This window comes from Macaca nemestrina, chromosome 7 (genome assembly GCF_043159975.1).
Source record: "Macaca nemestrina isolate mMacNem1 chromosome 7, mMacNem.hap1, whole genome shotgun sequence".
In the NCBI taxonomy this organism is placed as follows: domain Eukaryota; kingdom Metazoa; phylum Chordata; class Mammalia; order Primates; family Cercopithecidae; genus Macaca; species Macaca nemestrina.
The window spans coordinates 28,253,403-28,272,841 of NC_092131.1; the positions used below are offsets into that span (position 1 = coordinate 28,253,403).

At 39.1% G+C, this 19,439-nt stretch overlaps 1 protein-coding gene and 1 long non-coding RNA gene across 21 annotated transcripts in view; one reads left to right on the forward strand and one right to left on the reverse strand.

Annotated features, from left to right (window-relative positions):
• The window catches only part of LOC105495829 (neurexin 3), a 1,710,602-nt gene that overhangs the window by 253,782 nt on the left and 1,437,381 nt on the right, over nt 1-19,439 (reverse strand). The window lies entirely within an intron of this gene.
• On the forward strand, nt 239-8,742 carry LOC105495828 (uncharacterized). The gene is made up of 3 exons (XR_011625680.1): nt 239-322; nt 7,002-7,099; nt 8,709-8,742. It is a non-coding gene; the product is annotated as an uncharacterized lncRNA (long non-coding RNA).

A 19,439-nucleotide genomic window follows, 5' to 3' on the forward strand; every position in this document is an offset into this window, starting at 1 on the left:
TATATATACAGATAATGTGTTTAAATAATCAGAAACATTTGCATGAATATAGTGTATTTCAAATATCACCAGAAGACGGTGAATCTCACAGCCACTTCTAACTAGAAATTACTCTAAACCTTTTCTTTGTTGCAACTTTTTTTAAAGCAAAGAACCAGGGTTTATCTGCTTTATTTATTTATTTGGTTGGTTTGTTGTTTGTTCGTTTATTTATTTATTTATTTAGGCCTTCATGGTAATTGAGCTTCCAATGGGGAAGAAGAAGAGAGAAGACTGAAGAGGTGGACCAGTGGCATATTTCATCAGGAAGATTTATCTGGAGGTAACAAAAAAGACATTTGTTAATTTCCCTCCTGAGTGGGTTTTTGGAGGCTTTCCAATCCTCAAACAAAGAGCCTCATTAGCTAATTCCAGAGAAAACAACTGCTTCAAAGCCATAGGCTGGCGTTCAAGCTCCTTCTACTTTGGAACTCATGGAGCACCTCCATCAGCCTGGCGTGATTAACCCATAAGAACTTGACAGTGTGCATCCTTGCACATACAGACTGATCCATCATTTCAGGTAACAAAAGGCCATTTGTCTCCTGCTTTTTATTATAGCTGACAAGGCATGACAGTCTTGGCATGTGCAGGGTATTGTACCAGTGATGGCCATCAAAACTATGCAGTATCGGCCAGGCGCAGTGGCTCATGCCTATAATCCCAGCACTTTGGGAGGCCGAGGCGGGCAGCTCACCTGAGGTCAGGAGTTCAACAGCAACCTGGCCAACATGGCAAAACCCCGTCTCTACTAAAAATACAAAAATAAATTAGCTGGGCGTGGTGGTTCACACCTGTAGTTCCAGCTACTTAGGAGGCTGAGGCAAGAGAATTGCTTGAACCTGGGAGGCGGAGGTTGCAGTGAGCCGACATCATGCCACTGTATTCCAGCTTGGGTGACAGAGCAAGACTCCGTCTCAAAAAAAAAAAAAAACAAACAAAAAAAAAAACAAAAGCAGTATCTTGACCGCATCCGCAAGGCCTCCAGGGCCCAGTAGAGCAAAATACGCCCAAGGCAGAATCCCATCCAAACCCTAGGACTCCTTCTCCCAGATCACTTAGTAGTATGTGGGAAGTCATCTGAGAAAAAAATAGTTTTATTAGAGTTTCTGATGAAAATTGTATGTGATCATAGAACTCAACCTGACACAAGCCCAGGTACTGCTGTGAAGTCAAAGGCCCTGGACAATTATCAAGGCTGACGTCGAGGTGACACAAAGAGAGCAGTGGCCTCAAGTCCTCCTGACATGCATATGTGTAGGTCATTCCTGCTAACATGGCTTATTAATGACACTTCAAAAAACTGCTGAGCCATTATCACGAACACAAGGAAAGTCTGACGGTGTAGCTTCATACTAACTATAAATTGAACAATGTTTTTATTTTTTACTTATTTTAATTTTGTTTGAGATGGAGTCTCACTCTGTCACCCAGGCTGGAGTGCAGTGGCTTGATCTCAGCTCACTGCAGCCTCTGCCTCCTGGGTTCAAGCGATTCTCCTGCCTCAGTCTCTTGAGTAGCTGGGATTACAGGCGCCCACCACCACGCCCAGCTAATTTTTATATTTTTAGTGGAGACAGATTTTCACTATGTTGGTCAGGCTGGTCTCAAATCCTGACCTGAAGTGATCTGCCCGCCTTAGCCTCCCAAAGTGCTGAGATTATATGCATGAGCCACCACACCCAACCCTGAATGATGTTTTTAAAGAATAAAATGAAGAAAGACCTTCTGCTCTGAGGTATAACAACAACGGTAGCTTTTTATTTTCTTAGACAAAATGGCATTTGGTCAACTGGCTAAATTACGGTCTGAATTTAAACCTCACTTCCGTTTTATTGGGGAGGTTTTGTGTGAATTAACTTTGGAGAGTAAGAGTAAAGTAGAAGGAAAAAAAAGAAAAAAGTCCAGGAGCAGTGGCTCACACCTGTAATCCTACCACTTTGGGAGGCCAAGGTGGGTGGATCACCTGAGGTCAGGAGTTCAAGACCAGCCTGGCCAACATGGGGAAACCCCATCTCTACTAAAAATACAAAAATTAGCTGGGTGTGGTGGCAGGCACCTGTAGTCCCAGCTACTCAGGAGGCTGAGGCAGGAGAATTGCTTGAACCTAGGAGGCGGAGGTTGTAGTGAGCTGAGATCGCGCCACTGCACTGCAGTCTGGGTGACAGTCTTTCTTGTCTGTCAACAAACAAACAAACAAACAAAAAACAACAAAGAAAAAACCCAAATAGAAAATTGGATTGTTCTGGCAGAGCGCAGTGGCTCACACTTGTAATCCCAGCACTTAGGGAGCCAAGGCGGGTGGACCATGAGGTCAGGAGTTCGAGACCAACCTGGCCAACACCGTGAAACGCTGTCTCTACTAAAAATACAAAAAGAAGCATCTGGGTGTGGTGGCGGGAGCCTGTAATTCCAGCTACTTGGGAGGCTGAGGCAGGAGAATCACTTGAACCTGGGAAGGGGAGTTTGCAGTAAGCCAAGAGCACACCACTGCACTCCAGCCTGGGTGACAGAGCTACACTCTGTCTCAAAATAATAATAATAATAATAATAAGATTGTTCTGAGAATTTTTCATATTTGTTTATATTCCCACTCTTCCATTCCTCTACAGTACACCTGTATGAAAAGAGATATCTCATGGAGCATAGTAAACTCTGACAATTCATTTTTCTTTGGTTGTACCAAGTTTTCATTAACTGAAGAAATTTTCAACTAATTATCAAACGGAGATTTTTTTTTTTTCAAACATTTATTGACTACCTTTTGCGTGTAAGGTACTAGTTAAACCAAAAAAGGACAAAGACTTGGGTCCTAAACTCCCCCCAAAAAGGAAAAAAATGACAAGAACAAGGTCCGATTAGAATAAGTGCCATGAGACATGCATAAACTAGGTATCAAAGAATACAGGAAAAGGAATAAATATTTTGCTTCCTAGGATAAGAACATATGCACAAGTCATTAGACAATCCATGGTAGGACAGAGAACCTGTTGAAGTAGAAGGAACGACATAAATAAAGGCACAGAGTTCTATAAGGCCAGAAAATATGCAGGGACAGGGCAATGACATGTGTAATTCCAACTTGGGGCGCAAGAGGTGATGAAGTAGATGAGGCTTGAAAGATGTATTAACTAACAAATACCCCAGTAAAGATTGTGTGGGCACGTGCTTGCTTTCTCCCTTTCCCTCTGGCCAATGGAGTAACCTGACAGTCTTTTAATGAAACAAAGCTATCATTTTGTTTTAAAGAAAATAACTCCAGGGAACTTGTGGATAATAAATTGGAAAGGAGGCAGTTCAGAGGCAAGAGTAACAGTTCAGAAGTTACTGTAAAAGTTCCTGTAAGAAATGCAAGAGCTGAAAGAGAACTGGATTCCAGATGGCATTTAAGTCAGGTGTGGCTACTGGTTGATCTGTTGGGAGGTGAGAAATGAGTCAAGATTTGTCTCCAGAGGCTCCCAGGCTCCACACAGAGGAGGGGGGCAGCCCACGGAATAAAGCTGAGTGAGCAGACTTGAGCCACAATCAAATGCAATCAGGTAATTCCAGCGCAGACACCTGGCAGGGAGTTGGAAATATGGTTACAAGTTAAATTTGGAAATTGTTCAAGAATTATAAATAATCATTGATGCCAAAAAGATAAGATTATCTATGAAAAAGTGTGTTTTAAAGAAAGTGATAGGAAAAAAAAGCACCTCTGTAATTTTCAAATATCTTCTAGTTCTAGGAGGAACTGGTTAGATCTTTTGTTAAGTATGTGTTTAAACAACGTCAGTTTTGTCTTTTGCTAATTTCAGCTTGTTAAGTTCCCATCCCACAGAAACCATAGACAGGTGACTGTGAAAATCCCCCAAGAACTGGTCAAACCCCTCCAGCACATTCCATCTCACTACTGGGGCGCTATCAGGAGGGAGGTTGGAACAGGTAGAAATACCTGAAGAGATGGGAAAGGTTCTTCAAAGAACATAAGATGAAGAAACACTGTGCACTATGTTAAAACTTGTAACTGAGAAGAAAGAGCAGGGTGAGCATTTTTAAATTCAAAGTAAGTGAGATGGAAAGAAACAATAACCACTGTCAATGAACTCAGGAGCAACTCTCTTGGAGCTATAAAACAGCTTTACAGCCTGCACAATCTTGTTAGGAGACAGCTCATTATGGCATAATTTCATATATACAACACATAATAACCACATGGTTGCTATGAAATTGTTAGCCTAGAACTGGGCTATTAATCCTGTTTGCATGACACCGGGCTTGTGAAAACAATCGACTGTGCTTATCTTTCTCCTTCTATGCAGAGGCAAGGTTCTTGCAGTAGCTGTGTAATATCTTACAGGCATGTTGTATTAAACTGATCAGTGTTTTAAATCAAAGAAAATTTAATACAGGTAATGAATTCAGACTTTTTATAAAAGTCTTGACTTCTGAATTGTCTTTCAAAAGAAGATAAATTCATAGTATTGGTCCACCGTTCCTGTGCTGTGATGACTGGCAGCAGCTGAGCAGTGGCTGCCCTCTTTGGTCTGGGTTCTCCTGGGTGCCACAGTCTCCAGCACTCTCTTCTGTCTCTTAGACAGAGAGGCCAAGAATTAGTGTCAGTCTTGCCTGAGCTATCATTTTCCTGATCTTAGGCCCGCTGACTCATTTATTTTATATGGCCCATGTAGTCAGTCACATGAGTTGTAACCTCTGCTTTAATGTTATGAACTGAAAGTGGGACTTCTAAGGTTACTTCAGAATGAAGACCATGGTGATATGATGTCTAGATCTGCTCCTAGCAAGAGCACTGGCCATGTAGTCTGCTGCAGCAAACAGCATGTACTCTGGAGAATGAGGGGTCAGTGTGAAGATTATAGCCAGGGGGGCTTGTTCAGGCACAAAGATGAAGGAACGCAGTGTACCTTGGCAGTAAAGAGGGAGGAAGTTCAAATGAAAGTGAGGTAAGCTCAGGCTATTTGCTCAAAATGACAAGGAGCATGAAGGATATGTTTGTCAGGTAGAATTATAGTACAGGATAGAAAGAGTAGTTTTGTCTTTGCCATATAGATAGCTTGAAGAGTCTTGGACTCCTATCAGAAACAAGGCAACAGGCTGGGTGCGGTGGCTCGTATCTGTAATCCCAGCACTTTGGGAAGCCTAGGCGGGCAGATCACGAGGCCAGGAGATCAAGACCACCCTGGCCAACATGATGAAACCCCGTCTCTACTAAAAATATAAAAATTAACTGGGCGTGGTGGCGTGTGCCTGTAATCTCAGTTACTCGGAAGGCAGAGGCAGGAGAATCGCTTGAACCACAGAGTCGGAGGTTGCAGTGAGCCAAGACTGCACCACTGCACTGCAGCCTGGCGACAGAGTGAGACTCCATCTCAAAAAGCAAAAACAAAAACAAAAAAAACAAAGAAGGCAACAAACAAAAGAACAAGAATCCAATCCCTGATAAAGAGGATTGTTAAGAACACAGATATAAATAGACCCCAATCCCATTCATTGGACTTCCTTCCTTCCCTTTCTTCTTTCCTTTCATTCCTTCCTTCCATACCACCCCTTCCCTTCCCTTCCCGTCTCTTCCTTCCTTTTTCTTTCTTTCTGCACTTTCTTCTTTTCTGTCACTACCAAATGCTCCGGGCTCATCTTGTCTATTCCCTGCTCTGTGCTACAATTAGCCATTTTTCCAAGAATGCCTCGTCCCTTTTATTAGAGAATGGCATTAGAAGCAAAGACCCGGGTGCTAGTACCCCTGGTATTTAGAGTTGCCAGGAGACTTGGGAATCTCTAAGCTCAGTCTCTCCCCACTCTTCTGGCATTCTCCTCCATAACTGAATTTGGAGAGTCTCTCTTACAGCTCCACTGATCTAACGCCGTTGGTCTCACATCTCTCCCCTGCTGAATCACCTTATGCTACTTCCTTTCTATTGCCTCTTAACCAGGACAGTGTCCCTGTAGATTCTAGTATTTGACCTTAATATCTTATTTTGAGGTTTTATCTTCCTTTGAATTTTAACATTGTTATTTGTGCTGTGATACTTTCTCCTTCAGGCCTTGACCTTGAACCTTGAAGTATTCCTGTGGGTCTCAGGGATGAAAAACACTTTCTTCCATTCAGAGCCTATTCAGAGGACCTAAATAAATTTGACTGGTCATTGGAAACTCTCTAAGGAGCTCAGAGTTTAAAAATATATAAAAGATAGAATAAGGCTCACAAAAACAGGAAAGAACATAAAAGGGTACATACTCTTATAAGTAGACATAGCAGCATGGCATCATGGTAAAAGACCATGAACCCTGGAACCAGATGCCGGCACTGAAACTTCAAATCTCAGCTCCTCCACCCTTCTAGTCCAGTGTATTTGCTCAAGCCCCTTAACTTCTAAGTTCAGTTTCCACATCACCAAAATAGAGATATTAATAATAGCCACCTCAGTAATTATTTATTTTTATTTACTTTATTTATTTATTTTCAGATTGAATCTCACTCTGTTGCCTAGGCTGGAGTGCAGTGACACAATCTTGGCTCACTGCAACCTCTGCCTCCTAGGTTCAAGTGATTCCCCTCCCTCAGCCTCCCAGGCAGCTGGGATTACAGGCATGTACCACCATGCCCGGCTAATTTTTGTATTTTTGGTAGAGACAGAGTTTTGCCATGTTGGCCAGGCTGGTCTTGAACTCCTGACCTCAGGTGATCCACCTGTCTCAGTCTCCCAAAGTGCAGGGATTACAGGAGTGAGCCACTGAGCCTGGCCAACCTCAGTAATTATTGTTAGAGTTGACTGAGTAAATATATGTAAAGTGGTCAGAACAGTGCTTGGAACAGAGAAAGCTCTAAATAAATATTCATCATTGTTGTTATTCTTATTGTTAAAATAGATGGTATCAGGTAAATTGAGACTGGGATCAACTCAGTCTTGCATACAAGGCCAATAATAATTCATGAAGTAAGGTTTTCTTTTGCTTTGTTTTAGGTTAGGGAGTAACATTTATGATCTTACTGAAGAACAGAGAAGGTTTAGGACTACTACTTAAAAGAGAAGACGTGATGCAACAGAGAAAGTAGAACTAGGTATGTTTAATTTCTTTCCTCATGAGAGAAATAATCTCCACTCTAGATGAATCACAACACAGATGCTTATCTGGGAGATAAGCTCCAGATAGAAAAGAAGAGAATATGAGAGCAATTAGAATCTTCAAATGAGTTCAAGGATTAGAACCAAATGAATGTCAACCTGAGATATAAAGGGGACCTATAGTTATGATTATGGCACTATTGTTAGGAGTCTTTAAATAATTATGGAAAAACAGTCAGAACTTGGAGGTTGGGAAATAATGGCCCAATTTTCAAAAGGGAGCTTGATACTGAATAGATATGTCAAAAAACATTTGAAAAGTTACCATAGGAGAGAAAGTTATAATTTATATGTTGATTTTAAAAGTGCAGAATTAAGCTTGAGTGCAATGTAGAAGACAAACAGCAGTTAATTAAAAGAATTTTCTGAGAATTGGAGCTGTTTAAACATGAGAATCTGCATTGTTTCCCATCCCAGGTCCACCTCTTCTAACCCATGTCTGAGCTGTTTATCGGGGAAGCAGCATTTGATAATCTGGTCAAATTTGAAGTCATTCATTTGAACACCTTTTACTACTGGATGGAGTCACTGTACCTTCAAATGCACCAAGAGATGTGTTCTGTCTCTTCCAGCTTCCACATGATATCAATCTTTCCTCTGCTTCTCCCCAAACCCACATCCCACTGGACAGAACCAGTCTTGATGGTGCTAAGAAATAGATTTTGAGGGAAGTAGAATAGATTGTGCTTAGGCTTCAAGCCTAAGTATAGACTGTTTCATAAGCTCTGCTTTGTGGATAATGGAGCTTCCACAGCTATTAGTAACATGGCCCTTTGACATCCTTTCTGCATATTACTAGCTCCCTCAGGATCCCTGATGAGCAGAGTAAGATGCTGGAATTCCCAGCTTCTTGTATAAAATACGAGAAAATGGAGCCAAAATGTCACTTCAACCTCTGGTAGAAGACTGGGTGATTAAAGCACAAAATAGGTTATCTTCTCTCAGGAATGTTCAGGGGAAAGTTCCTGCCTTGGACAGGAAATGAGACTAAGATGTTCTTTGTAACAAACTGATAACCATGACCTGACTTTTTGAAGATGATATTGCACATAATGATCATATCTCGGCCCCCACACTGGATTTCTACCCCAAATCTTCGCACCAATGATATTATACTGCAAAGAAGATAGTGAGTTTATCTATCCTTGCAATATCTCTGTATCTATTCAAAGCACCTATTTCTAAACTCTCACATTACCCTTTATTTCTCCCCCTCTAATCACTACATAATGATTTAAAAATTATCTTCCATGATTTAAAAATTATCTTCAAAATTACTTTCTTGTTTGAATATTCAAGTTTTAAAAGAAATTATTTGATGTTTATGCTGGGGTTGGAATGGGTAGAGAAGCTTTGGATAAAGAACCTTCCAATGGGCATCCTGGAATGCTTAACCCTTCACGTTAGAGTACATTTTAGCATTCGTCTTTGGGTCTTGAGGTTAATCTGCCTGGTTTAATCTTTTCCTCTGCCTATATATTTTATATTCAAAGAAGACTGACTGCAAACACCATGTCTGGTTCATTTTTCCATTTTTTTTCACAGATGCAAAAGACTGACTCAGGCTATGAATCAGTTACCTAAGTTCCAGGAAAGGGATATGTCTTCTAAGAGAAAGGATCACGCTGACCTTCACTTTCAGCAAGTTGCCTCTAAGCATGAAGTGACCCTAAGATATAGGAAGGTAAGGAGGTAATGGGTCAGGTTGAGACCAAGCATCCAAATGAGAGGTGAAGCCGGCTGGGCTTCTGGGTCCAGTGGGGACTTGGAGAAGTTTTCTGTCTAGCTAAAGGATTGTAAATGCACCAATCAGTGCTCTGTGTCTAGCTAAATGTTTGTAAATGCACCACATCACTCTGTCAAAATGGACCAATCAGCACTCTGTAAAACGGACCAATCAGCACTCTATAAAATGGACGAATCAGCAAGATGTGGGTGGGGCCAAATAAGGGAATAAAAGCAGGCCACCCTAGGCAGCAGTGGCCTCCGCCTCGGTTGGTCCCTTTCCACATGGTGGAAGCTTTCTTCTTTAGCTCTATGCAATAAATCTTGCTGCTGCTCACTCTTTGGGTCCACAGTACCTTTATGAGCTGTCACACTCACTATGAAGGTCTGCAGCTTCACTCGTGAAGTCAATGAGACCACGAACCCACCAGAAGGAAGAAACTCTGGACACATCCGAACATCAGAACAAACTCAGGACACACCATCTTTAAGAACTGTAACACTCACTGTGAGGGTCTGTGGCTTCATTCTTGAAGTCAGCGAGACCAAGAACCCACCAATTCTGGACACACAAACTAAGAAATAAAGTTTGCATTTGGTAACAACAATAATAATATTACAAATGGGACATAAGACATATCTATAAAGGGAACTAAGGTTTCACTAATAACACTGCATCTAATATTTCTGTGAATCCCAAGTGATTACTCACATACTAAAAAGTAACCACCTAACCCTCTTTGTCTGTTGTGTAGTATAAGAAGGGATAAAGAGAGAAATTTGTCCCTGGAGTGACATTTTCTTATGCAAACTAATGTAAATCACACATCTCAATGTTGAAAGCTTGTCTGACAAGCATTTCCAAAGCACAAAACAAATCTCATAACAGGTTAACTTGCAGTGGGCTGACGTTGGCAAAGGACTTTTAGTACTTCAGAGAAGGCTGAATAATAATTTTTCTGCTAGGAAAAAAATGTACCCAAATATAATGGTGTATTAAGGGATTAGTGCTAGCTTAAAGTACTCTTTCTTCTCACAACCAGGGACAATCTTTTGATCTAATCTAAGAGGTAATCTAATTTTAATGCAAGTGGAAGAACTGAAAACCTGCACAGAGTGTAAAAAGAAGGACTAAGGTAGTAGAGAAAGAGAATCTTCCCTTTGCCAGGTAGGCGATCCATCTGATAAGCTGGTACATGCCTTAGACTTACTGCTGTATGTGTCCTAATAGTTATGACTCCATAAGTCACTAAGTAAAGATACACATTTAAAACTTGGGGATTGACACAGTGGGAGCATCACTATCTTGGATATGCACTGCTGTTCTAAAGTTCCCCTTGATCAAAAACTGCCTAAATCCAAACGGCATCAGCCTAATGGCTAAGGTCAGCGTGACTAACATCCCTGGCCAGAAACATTCCAACCATAAGATAAACCCCTCCCCGACCAGAGACAGGCCAGCCTCAAGATAACCTCCCTTCCAAACAGAGACATTCCAACCCTGCCTTAAATTTCTTCCCCACACAGAAACATTACAAGCCTGTGATAAAGTTCCCTTGCCCTAAAACCAATAAATACTCTTAGTCTGTAAGAGAGAGCACTCCTGTCCAAAATTGACCAGAAGCCCCTCTCAGGTTTATTCTCCAAAATAAATCTGTCTTTGACGGTTGAGCCGCTTTTTGTGTTTCTTTCCTGTTCCTTTAACTCTTACAGGGATCTCTTGGTTCAGAACACATTTTAGGGCCCGGTATATACTAGGCATTGTCATATTTCTTGATTCTTTTAAATTTCATTGATTTTAATATCTAAAACTTCCCTATTAGGTATCTTTTTCAGATGAAGCAAACTAAAATTTAGAAAAGTTGAGCAATTTCCCCAAGGTCATATTAGTATATATCTGGGAGAAAAACAATTTGAATTCATATCTTTCCAACTAAGCCAAGCTGCATCCTTAATGACCTTACTCACCTATCAGCTCACCTCTCCCCATAATGCATATTTTACAGATCAAAAAGGAGAGGAAGGAAAAACCTTTAACCCCATTGCTAGAAAGGCAATGTTACATACAAGGCAGAATGGCAAGCACAGGAGAAAGTATTAAAGAATATCATAAAAGGCCAAAAAAAAAAAAAAATCCATCCCAAGATTAGTCCTCTTATATATTGGGATAGAGGCCTTTCCCCCATGGCATGAACCATCAAGAAAACCGGCTGTCTTTAGATTTTCATAAATAAATCCTCAGCCTTGGATTGACATTTTCTTTATGAAGCCATAGAGAAATAATTGCTACATTTTTCAGAATGGTCTAGCTCAGCCCTGTCCAAGAGAAACATAATGTGAACCACATATCCAATTATGAATTTCCAAGGATTCACATTTAAAACAGTAAAAAGAAATGTTAAATTAATTGTAATAATGTATTTTGTGTAGCCCAATCTAATCAAAATAATTTCAACATCTAATATATATATAAACTGTGAGAGATAATTTATATCTTGATATGAAGTCTTTACAATCTAGTATATTTTTATACTTAACAGCACACTGAAACTCAATGCTAAATTTTCAGTGCTTTAAGTGAAACATAATTTTATTAGAACAAAAATTGTGTGATGAAAAGTTTTTTACACTGCTTGAGTTTTTAAATTTAAATGGAAATTATACTGAAATATGAATTAAAATTTATCTGCTTATTCATACTAGCCATATTTTAATTAGGTAATAGCTAGTGACTACTATATTGAACAGCAGAGTTTTAGACAAAAAGAAAATATAAGATTTTTCTCCTGCTACATCTAAGATATTCATAGTAAACAACTCTGAAAACAAAAGCTAACCAGTGTACTCAAGGCAGAGAAACTGGAAGACATTTGCCAAAATCTTCCATATGCCCTTTTATCTTTTGATGATTGTCCACAATATGAACAAGACAGGGCAGATGCTGCAGGTAGGTTGTCTGTTCTTCCAATACCATTCTTGTAGAACTGCTTGTCTAGAAAAAGGGTGACACTGGCTAATGTGTCCCAACTCATGGAAGACCTGCTGACCACCAGTACCTTCTGCAACTGAAACATTTTTGGAAGGTAATTTTAATACTGGTTTAGAAAATCAAGCACTAATACATAACTGCTAATTTTCAGCTGAGGTATGCATGAAATGATGCTGTTTATGTAGAACCAAAAATTGATTCAAGTGTCAAACAACCTTATACACTATTAATCTTGGAATCGCCTAACATGTGAAAAACTAAGGAAGTAAAATTATCACGATGTCTTGGAAGAATGTATCTAGAAGTCACCATGCCTGTCTAATAAACAGGGACTTGTACCCAAAGGATGCACCAAGGTACTTAGATGAGCTATAAGACTATACTTCATTATTTGTTATGCAAACCCCCGAGGATTGAAATCTGAATTTTTCTCCTTTTCAGTCACTGTTTCTAAGCTTATCTCCCACAGACTTTCAATATTTTTTTTGAAGACCTGGAAGAAAGGTGATTCATCTCTCTGATGGGAGAATTTCTTGAAGCCACAAGTGATGAGAAATTGATGTTCATAATATTAGTTGCCAAGAAAAGACAGGTCACCATTCTCTAAATGCTGGACTTTCTTCTTAGGCTGTAAGCCCTTGCGTTAGTTTTGATCAAAACTTATTTCATGGGCCATCTTCATTTAAAAGTATGTTGAACCAAACGTATATAATACTTACTTTAAAGGCTATAGTATCTCTAGTATTGTAATTCATCATCTTTTTTTCTCTGCCCCCAAATATCTGAAAGATATTACATGCTCTGATTAGTATCAGTGGCTCTCTATGGCATGATATTTTTTATCAGATCTGGAGAAAGATGTGTAATTCTAACACACTCGGTCCCAATTATTATGATTAGCCCTCTTCTCACCTCCTCTAGACTGAGATCCACTAAAACATCAATGTATTTATGTCCTATAACAGCTATCTCAGATATACTTAGACATTATTTCTAAAACTTTTATGCTTAGATGAATGTGTCACTTTTGAACAAAACTGGTACGAATACAACCTAATTTACAAAACAGATAAGGCAGTAGGAGTTTTTGCATTATAAAAGAAAACTTCAAAGGGTTTCTCTAAGCAATGAGTTGCCCTAAAACATTTACATGATGATTCAAGTTTCTTTAAAAAAAGGATTTATACACAACACCTTATGAGGGCATCTATTATAATGCTAAGTGTATCTGAACTAGTAAAACAATTATTTGTTCTAACTGAGGTTATTACCATTTTATTATTCGGGCCAGCAGCACTATCCCAATCACCTGTGGAGCTAAAGTGATTGAGGTAGTCATATTATATTGAATGTTAACATTTTATTTTCCAAAAAGTATAATGAGTCTTCTTAAGTAAGAATCCATCAAATTGAAAGTTATTATTTTTGCTACCATAAATAATTCTGGAGTGGCAGTGGATCAATTAACACTATATCTGCTGTTGCCTTTTTAGGTTCACGTGTTTGCTTGTTTTGCTCAAGGTAAATTTTTTTTTTTTTTTTTTTTTTTTTTTGAGATGGAGTCTTGCTTTCTCGCCCAGGCTGAAGTGCAGGGGCTTGATCTCAGCTCACTGCAAACTCCGCCTCCCGGGTTCATGCCATTCTCCTGCCTCAGCCTCCTGAGTAGCTGGGACTACAGGTGTGAGACACCAGGCCCGGCTAATTTTTTGTATATTTTTAGTAGAGACGGGGCTTCACTGTGTTAGCCAGGATGGTCTCGATCTCCTGACCTTGTGATCTGCATGCCCTGGCCTCCCAAAGTGCTGGGATTACAGGCGTGAGCCACCACACCCGGACTTCTTAAGGGAAATTTGTAATATGCTGTTGTTTTAACATATACAAATACTTTATAAAATACCTTATACTCCTATTGTATAAATTATAGAGTTTTCTTTTCTTTTTTTTTTTTTTTTTTGAGGCGGAGTCTCGCTCTGTCGCCCAGGCTGGAGTGCTGTGGCGCGATCTCGGCTCACTGCAAGCTCCGCCTCCCGGGTTCCCGCCATTCTCCTGCCTCAGCCTCCCGAGTAGCTGGGACTACAGGCGCCGCCACCACGCCCGGCTAATTTTTTTGTATTTTTAGTGGAGACGGGGTTTCATTGTGTTAGCCAGGATGGTCTCGATCTCCTGACCTCGTGATCCGCCCGTCTCGGCCTCCCAAAGTGCTGGGATTACAGGCTTGAGCCACCGCGCCCGGCGAGTTTTATTTTCTTAAGGATGTGAATAATTGTAATAAGAGTGTCTTCGAGTTTTATTTTCTTAAGGATGTGAATAATTGTAATAAGAGTGTCTTCTCATATACTGAATTGGTACTATAAGCAATCAGTAGTGAGGGGAGAGAGTTTTCTCACAGTGAACAGTTTTTTTTTCCAATGATTCTGCATGAAAAGGGGCTAAGATATGAACTATCAGTCTAATAAATCGCATTGCATAAACATGAGTTTGTACTAAGGCAGATGTGTAGTGTCAAATAAGTGAAATAAAAACAAGTGATTAGTATATATTTTTACTTTTGAAATACAAGAAAGTTCAAGTACATGATGGCTTATTTTTCAAATAAGATCCTAAGTTACATCAGATGTCTCATTATTGTTCATCAAACCCACAGCTGGAAACTTGTAGGCTTCATATGCTAGCTGGCTAGGCATTCTTCAACTTCTTGCCTCATCTCACTTTTTCCACTTAGAGAAAAACAATAATTCTTATTGTTTATGGACAGACGATAAGATCTCTGCTTTTGGCCGGGCGCGGTGGCTCAAGCCTGTAATCCCAGCACTTTGGGAGGCCGAGACGGGCGGATCACGAGGTCAGGAGATCGAGACCATCCTGGCTGACACTGTGAAACCCCATCTCTACTAAAAACTACAAAAAACTAGCCGGGCGAGGTGGCGGGCGCCTGTAGTCCCAGCTACTCGGGAGGCTGAGGCAGGAGAATGGCGTGAACCTGGGAGGCGGAGCTTGCAGTGAGCTGAGATCCGGCCACTGCACTCCAGCCTGGGTGGCAGAGCAAGACTCCGTCTCAAAAAAAAAAAAAAAAAAAAAAAAAAAAAAAAGATCTCTGCTTGACTTATACTTTAAATTAAATAGCTCTTTAAGATTTTAGCTAAATGGCCAAGTATCAGTCAAATTGTTTTTCTTTTAGAAAGTAAAAGTCTTAGAAAATCATTTTAGTAAACAATCTACAAAGAATATACAGGAAAAACGAAAATTAGTTAATTGGTTAATTGATCTTAACTATCAGTAGAAACTGATGGGATTCATCAGTATCTAGGAGGCTGACCATGAACATATAATATTACAAAGAAAAAGCCTTTTTATTGAATGTGTAACTTATTTGTTGTGCTGAAGTTACAATTAGGCTAAGTTCATTATTTTCAAAAACATTACAATTTCAAGGTAATAATTAAAGAATGCAAAAACAGAGAAGACTGGAAATATTTTATTACAGCAGACAAAAACTATCTCAGGGCACTTAAGTACATCATTCATCTTCATCATTCAGCAGGTAGTAAACCACAATGTCCAATTTTATAAGAAATTCTGGGCCGGGCGCGGTGGCTCAAGCCTGTAATCCCAGCACTTTGGGAGGCCGAGACGGGCGGATCACGAGGTCAGGAGATCAAGACCATCCTGGGTAACACAGTGAAACCCTGTCTCTACTAAAAATACAAAAACTTAGCCGGGTGAGGTGGCAGGCTCCTGTAGTCCCAGCTACTCGGGAGGCTGAGGCAGGAGAATGGCGTGAACCCGGGAGGCGGAGCTTGCAGTGAGCTGAGATCCGGCCACTGCACTCCAGCCTGGGTGACAGAGCGAGACTCCGTCTCAAAAAAAAAAAAAAAAAAAAAAAAAAAAAGAAATTCTGACTTTTTCAAATCTTTGTGACTCAGTTGTAATTATATTATTAAAAGGCAATCTGCTGAGTCTCAAAAACAGTATACCGAGTAAAAGAAGCCAGACAAGAAAAGGATACAATATATCATTTCATTTTTATATAATTCTAGAACATGAAAAAGTAAACTATGGTGATAGAAATCAGATCAGTGGTTGCTTAGAAGAAGGGGAGAATTGAGCATGAGGTAACTATTACAGGGTACTGAAAAGGTGAAAAACTTCCCTGTTTTGTTATAGGGATGTGGATGGAGTCCACAGTGGTATGCGTTTGCCAACACTCATTGAACAGTAGATGTAAGATTTGAGATTTTCATTGTATGTAAGTTATACCTCAGTAAATAAAAGTTAAGACCGAAGCAAACCATTGCTCAATCCAAACATTAAAATGAATTTCAATGTAAGAAATTGGGTCTATCATGAAAATGACTGTGAACCAAAAATAGTTAATTTCTACAGAAAGAAGAGGAAAAGTAAACTAGAGAATGCCTACCATGTAGAAATAGAAACCCTATTATTACTGAATCCTTAAAATATTGAGTTAGAATTTCAACACCTAGAAAGCCATATCAATAAGTGAAAATCTCTTTTGTATTCACTATATAAATTGTATTGAACTGAAAGAAACATGAAAATTACAGTTTTCTTAAACATAGAATATAGGCTAGTTTCAATGCTCAAATTTGGACTAATAAATCATCTATCTGAAAATCTATTGAAGAGTTTTCTTTTTGACTTTTTCTTTGCAGATTTTTTTTAACTTAAGTTTCACTGTGTTTTCTGACAATTGTGATGCTGTGGAAAATATTGACAAATTTGTGGACGGAGATAGAAAATAACTCTTTGTATGGATATTTAAACAATTTTAAAAATCCTAACACAGGATTGCTTATTGACAAGGATAAACTATAGAGCCATGGCTCAGAGTGAGTTAGTGATAATCATAATTTCTAAGCATTGATTTCCTTGATGACATGGTGACTGAAGGATGAACTTTCATAAAAAAAGAAAAAGTGAGTTCCTTTAAGTCATATTTTGTTACATGAATAATAGTATGTTTTCTATCCAGAAACATAAATAGTATATTTTTCATAAATATTTTGCAACTAAATGTTGCCCAAAGCCATTGCCATTGTGAATAAATTTATAACAAGGCTCTTCTGGGTTGACAGTACAAGGGCCCATGTTGTTAATGAAAATATTAGCTCAGTGTCCTTTGTCTTTCACCAGCTCGCACTGTATCTGTTTGCTTCATTGATATTCACAGGAAATTTGTATTATAATGGGAGAAAAGGAAGGAGGTTTTGTTGGGGCTAAGGTTCTGAGAGACCATAGAAAGATGGAGGGGATGGTAGGTCTTGAGAGACAGCATAGTGGCAAAGCTGCCAGAACAATTCAAATCCAATTAAAAAAAAAATGAAATTTGATGCAAAAGCAGAACTTCTTAGCCCAGGTGATACTCCATAGCAAAGAGCTGAGAAAGAGTCCATTAACCCCACCTCTGTGGGAAACTCAGCATTGCTGTGGCACACAGAAGATGGTAGGCTTCGGGAGAAACGCACTCCTGTACCAGGGGCATAGGTGCTGTTCATGATGGATGGTTTCCATGGTGGGCATAGGCAAGTTAATTTGAGGCCGGACAGCCAGGGGATGGAGAAGGAGAAAAAGAGTAATTTAGATATCACGTGATGCCTAAAGATGATTGACTAATTTGTGGGTACATGTGACATACTCTTCAAGAGTGTCCCAGAAATAACTGGCTAACATAAAGGGTGCTTATTTTTGACAATCAACCCAGTATTGACTAGTGCTATCATAACCTTGATGATAGAGTCTGCTGGGACCTAAGTCACAAGACTTACATGTTGAAATTCTTTGTAATTGATTCTAGAACTCTTTCGTTGTACAAAGTAATGTGAAAAAATAAATAAATAAATAAATAAATAAATAAAAAACATGACTTCATGTTTCACAGACTCCACTACAGCAAAATAAAAGTGGGCTTATCATGGTTTGGTGACTAAAAGCTATTATTCATATTTCTGCCAGCCACATGTCTGTGCTACATTTTCTGTTTTGTGTCACAAATCTGTTTTCCACTCCACAGCCATTCAATAGCCTTTAGTTAATTTTTATTACATTTTTATGCAATGGTGCTGTTGTTATTTTACAGTAAAATTTAAGTCAGCTCGATTTTAGCATCAGAGACTCATTAAGAGTGAGCAATTTGGTGTTTAATGAGTTGTTAACCCTGAGTAAATATATTAAAATAATAGAGTGATAAATTTAAATTGAATTGCATTGGGCTTGTTTTTTTTGTTCAATAATGTCTTCTGCAGCAAGAGAAAGTACCACTTAAAAAGCAATTTTTGATAAAATATATTCTAAATTGCTTATATCCACTTCTCTTTTACTATCTGTCTCTTCCTTATTTGATTTTTTTTTTTTTAGGTATTCTACTCCTTATTCTCTCTTAAGTGTTCATTATTCTGAATATTTCTTACTTTATTTCTAAAAGAAACAATATTGTGGGGCCCACACAACTGGGAAAAAATGGAATAAGCCTTGGATAAAAATAACAATTTCCTGGGATAACATGACAATTTTGAAAGCTATTACTAAATACAGAAATTTAAATCTTGGTACAAAAAATATAGAGTAAATGAATAAGGGCTAGTATCTGATAGCACAATGGGTGGCTATAGTCAATAATGATTTAAACAATTTTTGTTTGCTTGTTTTGAGACAGAGTTTTGCTCTGTCACCCAGGCTGGAGAGCAGGGGCGTGATCACAGCTCACTGTAGCCTCAACCTCCCAGGTTCAAGCAATCCTCCTACGTCAGCCTCCCAAATAGCTAGGACTACAGGAACATGTCAACATGCCTGGCTAATTTTTATATTTTTTGTAGAGATGGGGTTTTGCCATGTTGCCCAGTGTAGTCTCGAACTCCTGGGCTCAAGGGATCCTCCTGCCTTGCCCTCCCAAAGTGCTGAGATTACAGGCATGAGTCACTGTGACCAGCCTCAATAATAATTTTACTGTGAATTTTTAAATAACTAAAAGGATATAATTGGATTGTTTGTTAACACAAAGAATAAATGCTTGAGGGGATGGATACCCTATCTTCCATGATGTGATTACTATTCATTGCTTGCCTATACCAAAACATCTCATGTACCCCACAAATATTTACACCTACTATGTATCCACAAAAATTATAAATTAAAAAATAGAAATGAAAACTCAAAGCATAATTGCTTTGGACGAGTTCATGGACAGGCAAAAGGAGATCCAGAGTCTTCCCTCTCAGTTCATTTGTTACCCACTTAAGCCATGGTCAATATGATGCTTCTTAATCAACATCTCAGCTCCCTGTGGTCTTCTGAATCAGGGCTGTCAACTTTACTGACACATAAAATTCTATTACTGTGAGTCTCACAGAGCCTCAGGAACAATTGAAGAGTAAGACAGAGTTTAATCTGTCTCACAGCTCATCAACAAAAGCTGTCAGTTTAGTTCAAATGGCGGCCTTTTTTTCCCTCCTGATTAAAAACTAACAGGATATAGCTGGGTGTTAAGTTCACAAGTGGAGTGTGAGGTACTACTGACATGAAAAACTATCCTTTGACTAAAAAAT